Genomic DNA, 16609 nt, shown 5'->3' with positions numbered 1-16609 from the left:
AGGGTCCTGTCACAGTTGCCCCAAGCCACAATGTGGACGAAGAAGAATTGTTGATTCTACCTCCGAGCCCCAGCACTCGATTACCTGCAGTCCCAGTGCAGGCAGCAAGGGAACAACATCAGTTGAAGCCACCGGGCAGGCGGAGATTTGGAATCCGAGTGACCCTGCACCCCTCATCGGTCAAACTGAGTTACGCCGGTCAGAACGGACAACAGCAGGAGTGCCTCCTCACCGTTACGAACAAGATCAATTCATATGGCACCGTATCGTCAAGGAAGTCCAAGAATGTGAACGTTTGGTGAAGGAACTCTCGCCCGTGGAATGGCGAGTTAAAGGAGAGCGGGGGTGTAAGGGGGAAGACCGGGGTGTAACTACTTTCAGAACAAGGGATTCCAGAGTCAGGTGACTGGGAAGCTGGGAGCGTGTCCAGAGTGAGAGCTGGGAGGTCAGGTGACCGGGAAACTGGTGGCGTGGCTAGACAGAGGGAGAGACGAGGACTTTTGCGCGGGAAAGCGGCAGGAGAGTCCCGCTCAGGAGAGCAGTGTGAGAGGGTCCATGCTCCTGGCTCCAGTACTTGGAGCAAGATCCGAGTGCAGTGGACCGGAGGAGTCAAGCCGACTAGAGGGAGAAGAGACGCAGGTTACGTGGAGCCGAGCACGTGAGGTGCCGTGTTATGGACTAGGGACTCAGCGGGTAAAACCGGAGACCGCTCGCTGCCGCCAGAAGACGAAGCATTGTTTGGGCGGGGAAGCCTGAAGAAAGCAAGACTGGCATCAGCTGGCAACTGCCTTGTGGAGGATAAGAGTCAGCTAAGTGTAAAAACTGTCGATTACAACTGGTTCGACTCTGCTACATCTAGTTAAACTGTGAACTGTCAGTTATAGACTTTTACCTGCTACTTCCCTTGTTCATCCCCATATTTCCCCTGTTACTCCCTGCATGGAGATTGACCCGTTATCATAAACCTCCCCTGTTTATTAACCCTGTATTGGCTGCTCTGTGCTTCTGTGTCACTGCATCTAAAGTACCCGTGTTACACGTACACAACCAAAGGCTTTTCCTTCACAAGGACTCAATAGTGCACAGCATTCTTTATCCTGCATGGAGAAGGAGGGGGGAGGGTTTGATGAGGGAGAAGATTCCTATGACACGATTAGAGATGAGCGTTGTTCTACTCGAACTGTTCGCCAATCTCAAATTCGAGCTGTTTTGGGCGGTGTTCGAGCCGTTCGGCGAACACGAACAATTTGAGAAAAATTCGGCTGTTCGAGGTTATGTTCGATAACTGTTCGTGCACCAAAATCATAACTGGATTTTTTCTCAGTAATGATGAAAATTAATGTTAATACGCAGTTTGAGTGTACAGCGGGGCGGGGGGAGGGGCAGGGGATGGATCTCTGCAGGAACAATGAAGATCTCCATTTTTTTTTCTCTTTCCCGCATTTACAGTGGGGAGGTGCAATCTGTCAGCCTATCAGCAGCGCACACACGGAGCGAAGTGCTTTTTTTCACACAAGCAAGGGCATGTGTGATTGGCAGTGTATGTCACATGTCCTTGCCCTATAAGACCAAGCCATTTTCCCCGTCGCCACCATTTTCTCACTGCTGCAGCTGCGTGTTAGACGGCACCGCTGTTGCTGTGTGCGCTATACCTTGTTAATTTCAAGCCAATTTTCGCACAAATCTACAGATAGCTTGGGAGTAGGGAATAGTTGTGATTGCAGTCCTTTTAAGGACTAGGTTACAGCATTTCCTACAACTTTTATCAGGCAGGTCTGTGCTCTTAAATAGATAGATTGTGGGAGTAAAGACTAATTGTAATTGGAGTCCTTTTCAGGACTAGGTTACATCAGTTCCTATCAGTTTTTGCCAGGCAGGTCTGTGCCAGTGCTGTGCAAGTTTTTTTCACAGCATTTGGCTGAATCTAGCAAAGCTAATCCTTTTTGGCCTATTGCAGAGTGTGTTAGTCAGTGGAGTAGCCTATCTGTGTTGCAAGATATACCACCTGTGTATAGAATACCAATTTTTTTACTGCACCTAGTGAAGTAAAATCTTTTGGGCATAGCATCATTCTATTAGTCCATCTATACTGACCTCCATCAGGTTGCAAACTGAATCTAATTTTTATCTGCATCTACAGTACCTCTGAAAAAATATTTGGGCTTCTAGCAGTGTGTGGGTCTTGTTCTATTAATCCATCTATACTGACCTCCATCAGGTTGCAAACTGAATATAATTTTTTTCTGCATCTAGCTCTGAAAAAATATTGGGCTTCTAGCTGTGTGTGGGACTTGTTCTATTAATCCATCTATACAGACCTCCATCAGGTTGCAAACTGAATATATTTTTTTCTGCATCTACCTCTGAAAAAATATTGGGCTTCTAGCTGTGTGTGGGACTTGTTCTATTAATCCATCTATACAGACCTCCATCAGGTTGCAAACTGAATATATTTTTTTCTGCATCTACCTCTGAAAAAATATTGGGCTTCTAGCTGTGTGTGGGACTTGTTCTATTAATCCATCTATACAGACCTCCATCAGGTTGCAAATTGAAAATATATTTTTTTCTGCATCTAGCTCTGAAAAAATATTGGGCTTCTAGCTGTGTGTGGGACTTGTTCTATTAATCCATCTATACAGACCTCCATCAGGTTGCAAACTGAATATATTTTTTTTCTGCATCTAACCCAGCCAATAGTTTTGGCCTAATACCACAGTTTGGCCACTCAGCTCTGCTCGGTTCCCATCCATTGTTTTTTTGTGCAAACAACTCCAGAGTTGTGAATTAGTTAACCACCAAAATGAGTGGAAAAAGGCCTGCTGCTGGTGGAAAGGGGAATAGGCGTGTTGGGAAGGGGAAAAAAGGTTGTGTCCGTGGGGTAGGTGTTAAAGCAACAGTAACATCTGCAGAAGAAAGACCATCTTCCAGCCAAACTAAAATGTCTACTTCTTTTAGCGGACAATGTGATAAGATCCCTTTCTTACGGCCACGCCAATCGCTACAAATTCCAGATGAGGCACAAAAACAGCAGGTGCTTCAACGGATATCAAGTGCTCCTTTAAGTGGGCTCTCCTCCACATCAACTTCAACATCACAAATACTCCAGTCCTCAAAGGTGTCACCCCAATCGCACTTGCTTCCTCACAGCTCCCAAATCTCCAGCTGCCCGTCTGAGTATGAGGTAGAACAGATGGTTGAGTCTGCAGAGCTGTTTACTCATACTATAGCCTGGGAATCAGAGGTCGACTCCAGCGCTTCTGTGAATCCAGACGAGGAAATGATCTGCACTGATGCCCAGAATCTTTATGAGTCGGATCCAGGACCAGACGCAGAAGGTTCTGACCATAATGTAGACTCTCATTCCCAAACTGTAACTCCTGTTGGTGGAGACAATGAGGAAGACGATGATAAGACTCAAATACCTGATTGGAGCGACAACTTTAGTTTTTTGTCAGGGCAGGAACAGGTTGGCTCTGAGGACGACGGGTGTGATAACGCACAGGGTGATGATGATGAGGTTGGAGATCCCACTTACTGTCAACCCACAGTCAGCCAAGAGATGAGGTCAGCAGAGGAGGTGGAGGAAGATGCTAGTGACGACGAGGTCAGGTTGCGCCTTCCTGGACAGAGACGTAGTACTGGAAGCACGTCAACAACTGCATCCTCAAACACAACTCTGCCTCTCACCACAAGTCGTGGTGGCTCTTCAGGTCGCATGGGTGCTAAGCCTTGCATAGCCTGGGCATTTTTTCAGATCGATAAAGATGACCCAACTCGTGTTATCTGTAACATTTGTCAGCAAAAGCTAAGTAGAGGCCAAAAAATACATAGTTTGAGTACTTCATGCATGAACCGGCACCAGCTCAGTGTGCTACAATGCGGCCTAGCCGGCCGGGCCAACCACCGTCTGCCATATCTTGTGCATCCACGGCCTCTTCATCCTCTGTGACTGAGGGGACAGCAGTCACACCTGTTTTGGGGCGCAGACCTGCCACCTCTTTACCCGCAACAGCCAGCGTGATTGGCAGGTCATCATTTTCTTTGGAGGTGGTAACACCAGCTGGTGTTGAGCGCTCTCCGACATCGATAGCACCACCTTTGGATCAAGGCAACCTAACATGTCCGCCTGCATCTTCCTCACAGACCGGCAGTTTGCCGGGGACACCCTTATCAACCCCGTCTAAGCACAATAGCCAGCCCTCGGTCCCTCAGATGTGGACAAGTAAAAGACCATTTCCTCCTAGCCATGAGAAAGCTAAGAGGTTGAATTTCACCATCTGCAAGCTCTTGGCTACAGAAATGCTGCCTTTCCGCCTAGTGGACACAGAGGATTTTCGAGACCTTATGTCCGTCACAGTGCCCCAGTACCAGATGCCCAGTCGGCACTACTTCTCAAAGAAAGGTGTGCCTGCGCTCCACCAGCATGTCGCACACAACATCACCGCTTCTTTGAGAAACTCTGTGTGTGACAGGGTGCATTTCACCACAGACACTTGGACGAGTAGGCATGGACAGGGGCGTTACATGTCGCTGACTGGGCACTGGGTAACTATGGTGACAGCAGGACAAGGGGCTGCTGTCCAAGTCTTGCCGTCCCCACGAGTTGTGCGTCAATCCTCTTTATGTCAAAGTTCCTCCACTGCTTCTGCCTCCTCAACCTCCTCTCGGTCTTCCACCTGCACCCAAAGCCTGTCTGGTCATGCCACAAGCTTTCTAACTGCGCAGAAGGGATCCTGCACACCTCCTTACTATGCTGGCAGTAGGGCTCAACGTCATCAGGCGGTTTTTACATTGAAATGTCTGGGAAATGTGAGTCACACAGCTGAGGAGTTGTGGTCAGCTCTGGAGAACCAATTTCATGAATGGTTGTCTCCACTGGACCTGAAACCAGGGAAGGCCGTGTGCGACAATGCTGCAAACCTGGGTGCGGCCCTTCGCCGGGGCAATGTCACACACGTGCCTTGTATGGCTCACGTGTTGAACCTGGTTGTCCAGCAATTTTTAGCCCACTATCCCAGACTAGATGGCCTTCTGCAGAGGGCACGGTCGCTGTGTGCTCACTTTCGCCGTTCGCATCCCGCAGCTCAGCGACTTACATCTCTACAGAAGTCGTTGGGCCTGCCACTTCACCGGCTAAAATGCGATGTGCCTACCCGGTGGAATTCAACTCTGCACATGTTGCAGCGACTGTGGCAGCACCGACAAGCCCTGGTGCAATACGTTCTGACGTATAGCCTGGGCCAACGAGATCCAGAGGTGGGGCAAATCACGCTGGAGGAGTGGTCTCAGATCAGGGACCTATGCACCCTTCTGCACAGTTTTGAAATGGCGACGAAGATGTTTAGTGCTGACGATGCCATTATCAGCATGACTATTCCGGTGATTTACATGCTGGAGCACATGTTAAACAGAATTCGGAGTCAGGTGGTGGCACAAGAGGAGGTGGAGGAAGTAGAGGAGGAGGAGTTGTATGCGGAAGGGCTAACATCTGCAAGGTCCAGACGGTCGGCAGCACCAAGGCGGCAGGCATGTGAGGGTGGGGGAGATGGTTTTACCAGGGCGCATGGTAGCAGCCAAACTAGTGAGGAAGGTGCAGGAGCCCAGGAAGAAGTGGAGGACGAACTGATGGAAGACTCATCAGATGAGGGAGACCTTGATCACATTTCTGTTGTGCGAGGTTGGGGGGAGAGGACAGAGGAAGGAAGCATGATTGTTACCTCGCCACCAACACAACAGGGACTTGGTGCTCCTGGATGCGCAACACACATGAGTGCCTTCTTGCTGCACTACCTGCAACATGACCCTCGAATTGTGAGAATTAGAAATAATCCTGACTACTGGGTTGCCACACTGTTAGATCCCCGGTACAAAAGTAAATTTGCAGAAATTATTCCTGCCATAGAAAGGGATGCACGCATGCAGGAGTATCAGCAGAGACTGTTGCAGAATCTTACATGTGCTTTTCCACAAAATACCAGTGGTGCACGTAGTGAATCTCACAGTTCCAACTTGCTAACCGTGGGACCGTCAAGTGTTCAGCACTCAAACCGTAACAGAACCACAGTATCTGCTGGTAACATCAATTTTGCGGAATCATTTCACCACTTTTTTAGCCCATCCTTTGCAAGGCCACAGGAGACAAGAAGTCTGACACATAGTCAACGCCTAGAGACGATGGTACAGGAGTATCTCCAAGTAAACATTGAAGCCACGACTGTGTCACTGGACCCTTGCTCTTTTTGGGCTTCCAATCTGGATAAATGGCCGGAGCTAGCCACTTACGCCTTGGAGATCTTGTCATGCCCCACAGCCAGCGTTCTGTCTGAACGTGTGTTCAGCGCTGCTGGTGGTGTGCTGACAGATAAGCGCACGCGGCTCTCCACTGATAATGTAGAAACGACTTTTCTACCCCTGTGTCATCCTGGGGAGAGTAAAAGCTTGATGATTGGTTAAAATCACCCTACCAACCGTTTTAAGCTTTCAAATTACTAATCATGTTTATCTGTATCTTGGCTGGAAAATAATTTGGGCTTTGTAGCAGTGTGCAGCACTGATTCTATTAGGCCATCTATAATAAGCTCCACCAGATTTAAAATTATTAATCATGTTTATCTGTATCTTGACTGGAAAATAATTTGGGCTTTGTAGCAGTGTGCAGCACTGATCCTATTAGGCCATCTATACTAAAGCTTCACCAGATTTAAAATTAATAATAATTTTTAGCTGCATCTAGCCCGGAAAATAATTTTGGGGCTCCGAGATGCGCAAGACACATAAGTGCCTTCTTGCTGCACTACCTGCAGCATGACCCTCATATTGTCAGAATTCGAAGTAATCATGACTACTGGGTTGCCACACTCTTAGATCCCCCAAACTTTTCGATCAACCTTTTCATTTTAATAAAGACCAAAAAAATGGTCATTTTTGAAATTATAAGCATTAGCAGGTTGTTAGAAACTGAAATCAAACAGTTTTCAACTCAAAACTTTATTCTAGGTGATGTTACATTTTCACATAGGACCCCTTGTTCGAAAGGAGCTTCTGAACTCTCTCGTCCATTGAATTTGTCAGGTTTTGGATGGTTTCTGCTTCAATTGTTTTGCATGAGGACAGAATACCCTCCCAGAGCTGTTGCTTAGATGTGAACTGCCTCCCGCCATCATAGACACTCCTTTTAATGATGCTCCAAAGGTTCTGAATGGGGTACAGGTCAGGGGAGCATGGGGGTCACACCATAAGTTTGTCCCCTTTTATGCCCATATCAGCCAGAGATGCAGATGTTTTATGTGCAGCATGAGATGGTGCATTATCATGCAGAAAAATGATCTTGCTGTGAAATACACGGTTCTTCTTCTTGAACCATGGCAGGAAGTGCTGTTTGAGAAAATCCACATACATTATGGAGTTCATCTTTAGCGCCTTCAGGGATCCTAAAGGGGCTGACAATCTCTCTCCCCATGATTCCAGCCCAAAACATTACTCCACCTCCTCCTTGTTGGCGCTGTAGCCGTGTTTGCGTGGGGTGTCCATCAACCAGCCATCCTTCACCCCATCCATCTGGACCATCGAGCGCTGCACGGCACTCATCCGTGAACAAAACAGTTTTGAAATCAGTCTTCATGTAATGTTTGGCCCACTGGAGCCGTTTCTGCTTGTGTGAAGTGGATAGAGGAGGTCGACAGGATGGCGTATGCACAGCTGCAAACCTCTGAAGGACCCTGCATCTTGTTGTTCGGGGGACGTTGGAGGCACAAGCAGCTTCAAAAACTTGTCTGCTGCTATGACAAGGCTTTTTTGCTGCTGCTCTTTCAACCTGACGTAATTGCCTGTAGGAAAGAGTCCTCAATTTGCCCTCCTGATCATCGCACAATGTTGATTGTAGTCATGCCTTGACCTAAACACTCCACAATTTGTTGCTTCTCAGCAGCCGACACATCCTTTTTCTTTCCCATTTTGGCAGAAAATGTAGCCTGCTTAATAATGTGAGAGAGCCTTCTTAAGTAGTCTTGCCTTTCATTGGACACACCTGCCAAACTAATTAGCACAGGTGTCTGCAATTGCTTACAGTGATATAAAGAGCCCTGACACACATCACCATCAATGAGTTTAACTGACAAACAAACAAATTCTTCCCTTATCACTCCTAAACACTTTTTGCATAATAATTTGGAACGCGGTGTACATGTGCTTTTCCACAAAACACCAGTGGTTCACGTAGTGAATCTTACAGTTCTAACTTGCCAACCGTGGTCTGTATGGAGTTGTTCAATAAAGGGCCCAAAATTAAGATAACATAGATGGGAGAGGTCTCTATGAATAGGAATTCCTAAGTATTTGATACCCTGTGAGGGCCAGGCAAAGGGAAAGTTGGACTGGATGGAATCCTATATGGATTTGGGGAGGGAGACATCGAGGGCCTCAGACTTCGCTGCATTGATTTTTAAATTTGACCATGTAACAAAGTGATCTATTTCAGCCATAACAGCAGGGATGGATATATGTGATTGAGTGATATATACTAGGACATCATCAGCAAATAGAGAGCACTTGTACTCGGTGCCTCCCACCTCAATCCACCTAATATTGGGGTTATGGCGAATTGATGAGAGCAGGTGCTCCGTCACTAGGATGTATAAGAGAGGGGACAGAGGACATCCCTGCCTTGTCCCATTGGTGATTGTGAAAGGTGATGAAAATGTTCTGACGCGCCCCCTGGGCCTTGGGACACCCGGAGCCGGACCCTTTTTGGTGGATGCTGGCGGTTGTAGTCTTCGTGGCGGCGACCCGGTTCCGTGGCTCAGGGTGGTCAAACCAGTGGCGGAACTATTTATGTGGTTTTGATGTTTAAATGTCCGACTACGCCACCCGTGGATTGCGGTCAGAGTGAACCGCCGCTGCAGGGCAGACCGCTGAGGCTGGTGTTGTGGGTGCAGCAGAGCGTAGCATAACTCCCCACGGGAGGAGTATAGCCTCAGGGCAGTGTATGCGGAGGATGGGGGTGATGGTGCAGGGCAGCAGCAGTAACGACACGGAGTCAGTGATGCAGTCCAGGGCCTTTACTCACAGTTCTTATTATCCAGACCACGTCTGCAGGTAACGGCTGCCCACGTCGTACTGTGCTCACCAGGTGAGGGGCTCAGACAACTCCCAGATAACTTTGGAGCGCTTCACAGGACCCCCTTTGTGTGTCCTTTGTCTGGCCTTTCTTACCAACCCTTCTGTCCGGCTGCCTCGGGCCTCCTCTTGGTAAACTTGGCGCCAGTTTCCCTGACCCTATGTGGTGCTTTCCTAGCGGGTGTAGCGAGGGGCTGCGCCACATAAAATGTCACAGCCTCCGGTTTCTAGCTGAGGGTCGTTTCCTGCCTCCACTAGTTTCGGGGACCGGTCTCCCCCTTTGGCCTGACCCCTCCACGCAGGTGGATTCGGGCGTGCGGTGGCGACTCGCCCGTCCGCACCCCTGGGATCCCTTCATTCCTCGTTCCTGGAGCCTTCTCCGCTCCTCTTCCTTCCTTCTCCCTCTTCCAGGCCTGGGCCTCTGTTACTAGGCCCGCCTCCGGAGCAGAGCTCATGCAGAGCCCCTGCTCCCTGCCACTTCTGCTCAGACTTCTCTGCACTGAACTAAGATGGTGCCCACCTTTTATACTCCCTTCTCAATGCACCCAGGAACTGCTTCCTCCCTGCTCCTGCACTACAGGGTTCCCCTTCCTCAGTGTTCCCTCCCCCCACTCCAGCCAGGGACAGGGACTGTCGTGCCCATCTCAGAGGCATATTGGTCGCCCTGCCCCACGGCAATGTGGTGTAATGCATGCAGGTGTCGGGTCCTGATCCACACTCCATCCTTACCTGAGAGTGAGATATCACACCTCTGGGTGAGGTGCAATACCTCTGTAGCAACCGAGCCCTCAGGGTGCTACAGTTCCATTTATCTTCAGCCTAGGTGACGTATTGTGATACAGGGCCGTGATTTTGGCTATAAAAGGGTCCCCTAGACCCCTACCCCAAGCTTTTTAAGAGAATCATATATGGCGTGCCAGGAGACTCTATGGAATGCTTTCTCAGCATCCAACGAGAGTATCTAATTACAAATTTTTAACTGCATCTAGCCCAGGAAATACTTTGTGCCTAGTAGCAGTGTCTGCTAGTCAGCGGATTATCCCGGCTGTTAAGCAAGCTACACCACCTGTAGTTTAGACACTTAATTTTTTCAAAGGAAATGCTTCGGGACCATGGGATACTCAGTGAAGAGCATCAGGAGGCACCCCAAGGCATAGGGGCTGGGACTGGCAGTAGGATGCCTTGCGGTGGACAGCCGAGCTCGATCCTTATAAAAGCTTTTTAACTGCAGCAGCTTTAGTGGACGCTACTGGAGCTGGAATTACGCGGCTGCTGGCATGAGACTTGCCCTCCAATAGATCCTTGTAAATGGATTTAAAGTGTATTCATTCAAATTAGAGAGACAATTTAAATTAAAAAGCTTAGAGCTGCCTCCACCACAGGGGGGCTCACTCAACCCACCAGCGGACAGGCACCAGTATTGGGAGAGGGGGGCTGGCCATGTCGGCTTCTCACTTTTTGGATTTTAGAAGGGCATGACATGCCTATATCTGTGTCTCCCCCTCCTTTTACTCCTCCACCTCTTTTATTTTCGCATGACTATATGTACTTGTCACTTTTCCATGTGTTAGTTATGTCTTCTGAGCAGTTTGTCAGCTTTTGGACACCTTTGAAGGTGTTTTCTATGTCTTTCTATGTGTTTTTGTTTGCCTGCCATTGGTTTTAACGGTATTCGAAGGTGTTCGACGAACAGTTCGACGAACAGTTCGGCGAACACACGGGTGTTCGACGAACCGAACCGAACTCGAACACTACGGGGGTGGCTCAACACTAGACACGATTCCTTCCAGTTCTTATCTTTCTGCCCAATAATACTCCACACTCTTAGGTCTGGGAGTATATCTGACCTGTGTTTAGCTTCCCTCCTGACCTGAATTCTGTTCTCTTGTCTTCTGTGAGATACAGATCCCACATCCCCTTTCTCTAAGGCTCCAGCTAGACCAGTAAGCAACTTCCTCACAATCCCCCTGGGGCTCTGCTAAAACACTCCCTGCCTCCTGTGACCGTGTTAACCTCTGTAGTTGCTGGATGCTTCTGGAGCACAACACTTCCTGTCTCCTGTGCTTGTGTTACTTCTAATAGTTGCTGGTTGCTTTTGAAGCAACAGCACTACTTTTGCATGTCACAGAATCATCACCTGGACTTGGGGGTGGAGCTGATCACCTTGGCTAGGAGCTCCTTCTGCTGTTTGTGCTGCATCTCTTGCATCTGCTGCTGCTGTTGCCACTGCTGCTGCTGCTGTTTATACTGCTGGAGATTAGCCTGCATCAGTTTTTTTATTAGCTCCTCCATGCTGCCGGGCGTCCCCTGCTGGCCGGAGGCCTTCACCCAGGACATCCAGTCCTGCCTGTAGCAGTCACGCGTATCTGCTGGGAACGCTGCCCGCACATCTAACACCAATTGTAGGGATTTTACTCACTTGGGTGCTACGGGAGGAAAACAGGGAGCATATTACTTTAAGAGTCCATGTCGGTTTATTGCTTTATAAACCAACAGGCAAGAAAAAGAAAACAAACAGCCTTTAGTTCAGGCAAACAAAGTAAAGTGTCCTTAGCAGGTCTCTGCTCAGTCAGTCCTGTTGGCACACAGGCTGCGTAACATCCAGTTTCCTAGCTCGGTCTGGAGCCAACCACACACAGGAGGCCTTCTCCCTCCAAACACATATGTGGCGCTCCTGCGGGTTCAGTCGCCACAGAGGTACTGCATCTCACCCAGAGGTGTGGTACCCCACTCTCAGGTAAGGATGGAGTACTGCCCGGGACCCACACACCCACATCCAATACATTCTACTTCAGTAGGGAAGGGCGAGATTTCTCCTAAGGGAGAGCACAGTTCCTGGTCCCTAGCTGGAGGGTGGAACTAGGTAGAGGAGGTGGGTGGAGGAAGAAGATCAGTGAAGCACAGAGGGTAGGAGTATAAAAAGGAGGGTAGAAGGTTCTAGAACAGGCCAGTCTCCTGCTCCAGTGCTTGGAGTAGGAGTGCTGAGTGAGACAGAAGAAGGAGTTGAGTGGAGAGGAGTCTGTGAGAGCTCAGGAGGAGCTCTGCTTTGGAGAAGAAAAGAAAAAATAGAGGGGCAGTAAGAAAGGCCCCAGGAGGAACGGAGGGGATCTCAGGGGCATGGTGAGTGCAGAGGCCATCCGTGCGCCCGAATTCACGCTGAAGTGGAGGGATCAGGCCTCAGAAGGGGACCGGCCCTTAACTAGTGGAGAACAACCAGGCTCAGCTAGATAACCAGAGGCTGCTGCATTTTCAGGGTGCTGCAGCCAACAGTCACAATTACATCGCCGAAAAGGTGGCCGCATAGGGTCTAGGGGACTGCACGTCGCCCGACAAGACCCAAGGCTACTGGCTTGAAACACTGATTGTGAGACGCAGGGCAGGAGGGCGAGAGCCAGCGCAGGGAAGACGACCGGGAAAACCACATAGAACGGGGTCCTGTTTAAGTGCTCCTGAGAGGCTTGAGAGTTGCTGAACCCCTACCCCAGAGAACACAGGACGACGTGGGAGGTTCACCAGCCCTGCACTACACAGCACCAGCAACATCTACCTCATACCATTCTACATATGCTGCCCTGGAGCTTAGCTCTGCCTGTGGAGAGCTGAACCAACTCTGCTGTGTCACCATCACCTCCAGAGGATCTGCACCGCAGCGGCAGCTCTATATAGCCGCATACCACCATACCATAGTGTTGAGTGAGCACTAAAATGCTCGGGTGCTCGAAGCTCGGGCCGAGCTCACCGTGATACTCGGGTGCTCGACCAGAGCAATGAGCCCAATGTTATTCTATGGGAGACCCGAGCATTTCAAAAACGAAACTGAAAGTGCTTTCCTGTGAAATATGTTAAGGAACATTCTTTCCAGGGTAAAGACTTGTGTATAAGGTAAAATAAGGCCGTGTGCCCACGATGCATTTTTTAAGCATTTCCGCAGCGGCAAAAACGCTGCAGAAACGCTTAAAAAACGCTTGGTAGAAGGCCTGCCATGTTCCCCAATGATAATCCGCATGGGTTCCGCATCACTGTATATGTAGATGCGCATTCCATGCGTTTCAATGTGCGGATGGTACCCAGGTGTGGCGGAGACTCTCCTCCGGACCCGGGTACCATAGAACCTGTGAAAAAAAGAATAAAATAAAAAATAAATGTTATACTTACCTTCTGATGGCCCGCGGTGCGCTCGTCCTCCAATGCCGGCACCTAGCGATGGACTGAAGGACCTGTGCTGACGTCATAGTCATGTGACGGGTCACGCGATGCTGACGTCGGCAGGTCTTTCAGTGTACCGCGATCTGCTGGCAGCCAGGACGCAGCGAAGCAAGACTCCGGGGGCCATCGGAAGGTAAGTATAAATTTATTTTTTTTATTTTTTACCATTCTTTTATGGTCACACTATATAAATCCATGCTGTTTGCCATTTGGTATGGATTTATATAGAGCTATGGAAGATGGGGTTTTCAATAAACCCGAAGAAATGTGCCATGGGGAAAAAAAAACAAATACCTGGATTATCTAGTTGGTAGAGTTGAGATCAAACCCCAAATCAGTAAAGAGGCAATCCAAACCTGGCCGAGACCCCTGTCAAAAAAGCAGGTTAGAGCCTTCCTGGGGATTGTGGGATGCTACAGGAGGTTCATCCCAAACTTTGACATGATGGCCGCACCCCTGACTGACCTCCTTAAGGGGACGAAATCGGCAATGGCCAACTGGTCTGAAGAGGCAGAGTTGGCCTTTCAAGAGATGAAAGTGGCTCTGTGTAGGCAACTGGTCCTGGTTGCCCCCTCCTTCGAGAAAGAGTTTATACTCCAGACAGATGCCTCAGATGTCGGTTTAGGAGCAGTGGGGGAAGGTATGTAAGGTGGCTAATGGTCGCGTAGTCGATGGGAGGTATGTATCACAGAAATGACTGGTCTCTGTGATGTAACCCGGAGTATTTTCTCTAGTGCACGCATGCACTAAGAGCAGTAATTGGTGCGCCTGGGACCGGGTTATGGGTAGTTTGAGACATGGGCGGTTCTTGCTACCCACATATCTCACCTCTGGGTATGGTTAACAGCCTATTTAATGGAGGCTGTTGTTTGGCACATGGTCTCTGTGTCTGGAGGGAGAAGGCCTCCTATGTGTGGTTGTCTCCAGAGTGGGCCGTGTACTGGATGCTACACCAGCCTGTGTGACCACCACGCTGGCTAACCAGAGACTAAGCTGAAAGGACTGTTTTCGTTGTTTTTGCCTGCACTAAAGGCTGTTTGCTTGCATTTTGCTTTTGACGGTTTATGAAGCCAAAAAAACACTATGGATATTTAAAGGAACGTGCCTCCTGTTTGCCTCTGATTGCACCTGAGTGAGTACCATCCCTACACTATTATATATCTATATATCTATCTATTTTCTATATATCTATTCTCTATCTATCATCTATCTATTATCTATCTATCATCTATCTATCATCTATCTATCATCTATCTATTATCTATCATCTATCTATTATCTATCTATCTATTATCTATCTATCATCTATCTATCATCTATCTATCTATCATCTATCTATCATCTATCTATTACCTATATATCTATCTATTATCTATCTATCATCTATCTATCATCTATCTATCATCTATCTATCTATCATCTATCTATCATCTATCTATCTATCATCTCTCTATCATCTATCTATTATCTATCTATTATCTATCTATCTATCAACTATCTATTATCTATATACAGTGGTGGCCAAAAGTATTGGCACCCCTGCAATTCTGTCAGATAATACTCAGTTTCTTCCTGGAAATGATTGCAATCACAAATTCTTTGGTATTATCTTCATTTAATTTCCTTGCAAGGAAAAAACACAAAAGAGAATGAAGCAAAAATCAAATCATTGATCATTTCACACAAAACTCCAAAAATGGGCCAGACAAAAGTATTGGCACCCTCAGCCTAATACTTGGTTGCACAACCTTTAGCCAAAATAACTGGGAACAACCGCTTCCGGTAACCATCAATGAGTTTCTTACAATGCTCTGCTGGAATTGTAGACCATTCTTCTTTGGCAAACTGCTCCAGGTCCCTGATATTTGAAGGGTGCCTTCTCCAAACTGCCATTTTGAGATCTCTCCACAGGTGTTCTATGGGATTCAGGTCTGGACTCATTGCTGGCCACCTTAGAAGTCTCCAGTGCTTTCTCTAAAACCATTTTATAGTGCTTTTGGAAGTGTGTTTTGGGTCATTGTCCTGCTGGAAGACCCATGACCTCTGAGGGAGACCCAGCTTTCTCACACTGGGCCCTACATTATGCTGCAAAATTTGTTGGTAGTCTTCAGACTTCATAATGCCATGCACACGGTCAAGCAGTCCAGTGCCAGAGGCAGCAAAGCAACCCCAAAACATCAGGGAACCTCCGCCATGCTTGACTGTAGGGACCGTGTTCTTTTCTTTGAATGCCTCTTTTTTTTCCTGTACACTCTATGTTGATGCTTTTTCCCAAAAAGCTCTACTTTTGTCTCATCTGAGCAGAGAACATTCTTCCAAAACGTTTTAGGCTTTCTCAGGTAAGTTTTGGCAAACTCCAGCCTGGCTTTTTTATGTCTCGGGGTAAGAAGTGGGGTCTTCCTGGGTATCCTACCATACAGTCCCTTTTCATTCAGACGCCGACGGATAGTACGGGTTGACACTGTTGTACCCTCGGACTGCAGGGCAGCTTGAACTTGTTTGGATGTTAGTCGAGGTTCTTTATCCACCATCCGCACAATCTTGCCTTGAAATCTCTCGTCAATTTTTCTTTTCCGTCCACATCTAGGGAGGTTAGCCACAGTGCCATGGGCTTTACACTTCTTGATGACACTGTGCACGGAAGACACAGGAACATTCAGGTCTTTGGAGATGGACTTGTAGCCTTGAGATTGCTCATGCTTCCTCACAATTTGGTTTCTCAAGTCCTCAGACAGTTCTTTGGTCTTCTTTCTTTTCTCCATGCTCAATGTGATACACACAAGGACACAGGACAGAGGCTGAGTCAACTTTAATCCATGTTAACTGGCTGCAAGTGTGATTTAGTTATTGCCAACACCTGTTAGGTGCCACAGGTAAGTTACAGGTGCTGTTAATTACACGAATTAGAGAAGCATCACAGGATTTTTCAAAGGGTGCCAATACTTTTGTCCACCCCCTTTTTTAGGTTTGGTGTGGAATTGTATCCAATTTGGCTTTAGGACAATTCTTTTTGTGTTTTTTCATTGAAGACAAATTAAATGAAGATAATAATACCAAAGAATTTGTGATTGCAATCATTTTCAGGAACAAACTGAGTATTATCTGACAGAATTGCAGGGGTGCCAATACTTTTGGCCACCACTGTACACTGCTCAAAAAAATAAAGGGAACACTCATATAACACATCCTAGATCTGAAAGAATGAAATATTCCCATTGAATACTTTGTTCTGTACAAAGTTGAATGTGCTGACAACAAAATCACACAAAAATCATCAATGGAAATC

Source organism: Phyllobates terribilis, unplaced genomic scaffold (assembly GCF_046119375.1).
Source record: "Phyllobates terribilis strain yellow unplaced genomic scaffold, ASM4611937v1 Scaffold_4__5_contigs__length_816908805, whole genome shotgun sequence".
Classification (NCBI taxonomy): domain Eukaryota; kingdom Metazoa; phylum Chordata; class Amphibia; order Anura; family Dendrobatidae; genus Phyllobates; species Phyllobates terribilis.
This window is presented reverse-complemented; position numbering follows the sequence as displayed.